The 1,221-nt window shown below is 38.2% G+C and overlaps 2 non-coding genes across 2 annotated transcripts; both read right to left on the reverse strand.

Moving 5' to 3' along the window:
• Positions 1-798: 798 nt before the first annotated feature.
• trnaf-gaa (transfer RNA phenylalanine (anticodon GAA)) lies at positions 799-871 on the reverse strand. Its single transcript has one exon. It is a non-coding gene; the product is annotated as a tRNA-Phe (tRNA).
• Positions 872-1,062: 191 nt separating this feature from the next.
• On the reverse strand, positions 1,063-1,135 carry trnaf-gaa (transfer RNA phenylalanine (anticodon GAA)). The gene has a single exon. It is a non-coding gene; the product is annotated as a tRNA-Phe (tRNA).
• Between the last annotated feature and the right edge of the window lie 86 nt (positions 1,136-1,221).

The following is a 1,221-nucleotide window of genomic DNA, read 5'->3' on the forward strand; positions in this document are numbered from 1 at the left end:
AATTGATCGCGATTAAGTTTATTTTTCAACTACAAATTTTTATGAAGCTTGGAACTGATATTTACTTGAGCTAAATTTTGGAATTAATGTGGAAAAAAATTAAAAGAATATTTTGAGTCAAAGAGGGTTCTAATAGCTTTCTTTGATTTTGAATACGATTCTTTTCCTGTAAAATGCAACTGTTGAATGATACACCAAAGATGTACAACTAACTATGGTATTTGAATTTTCCTTTGCATAGTGGACAAATTATTTTGTAACTATGGTATTTGAATTTTCCTTTGCAAAATGCCCGAATTACTTTGTATTCCTCCAAGCAACTTTCTAAGCATGCTCTTCCAACTGAGCTGATTCGGCAGAGCACCTTGCGCTACAAAATTTATAAGGGTAAGAAAACTGGCACAGGGAACTCAGAAATTCAACGCGAAAATAGCTTGTGCAAAAAGGCAACTCATGAATCATTATCAACTGACAAATGAATTGCCACAAACCATGGTAAAGTTTGTAATAAAGGGCTGAGTTCAAGGACTAGTTAAACATGCAAATGCCGAAATCCAGGGACCTTCAGATCTTCAGTCTAACACTCTCCTAACTGAGCTATTTCGGCACAGCACCTTGTGCTACAAAATTTACAAGGGTAACAAAACTGGCACAGGGAAATTTCAGAAATTCAACGCGCAAATAGCTTGTGCAAATAAGGCAATTCATGAATCATTATCAACTGACAATTGAATTGCCGCGAACCATGGTAAAGTTTGTAATAAAGAGCTGCATTCAAGGACTAGTTAAACATGCAAATGCCGAGACCCGGGATTGAATCAGGGACCTTCAGATCTTCAGTCCAACGCTCTCCCAACTGAGCTATTTCGGCACAGCACCTTGCACTACAAAATTTACAAGGGTAACAAAACTGGCACAGGGAAATTTCAGAAATTCAACGTGCAAATAGCTTGTGCAAAAAAGGCAATTCATGAATCATTATCAACTGACAATTGAATTGCCGCGAACCATGGTAAAGTTTGTAATAAAGAGCTGCATTCAAGGACTAGTTAAACATGCAAATGCCGAGACCCGGGATTGAATCAGGGACCTTCAGATCTTCAGTCTAACGCTCTCCCAACTGAGCTATTTTGGCACAGCACCCTGCGCTACAAAATTTACAAGGCTAACAAAACTGGCACAGGGAAATTCAACGCGCAAATAGCTTGTGCAAAAAAGACA

Source organism: Filicampus tigris, chromosome 11 (assembly GCF_054856515.1).
Source record: "Filicampus tigris isolate MCC_2025a chromosome 11, RoL_Ftig_1.0, whole genome shotgun sequence".
Taxonomy (NCBI): Eukaryota; Metazoa; Chordata; class Actinopteri; order Syngnathiformes; family Syngnathidae; genus Filicampus; species Filicampus tigris.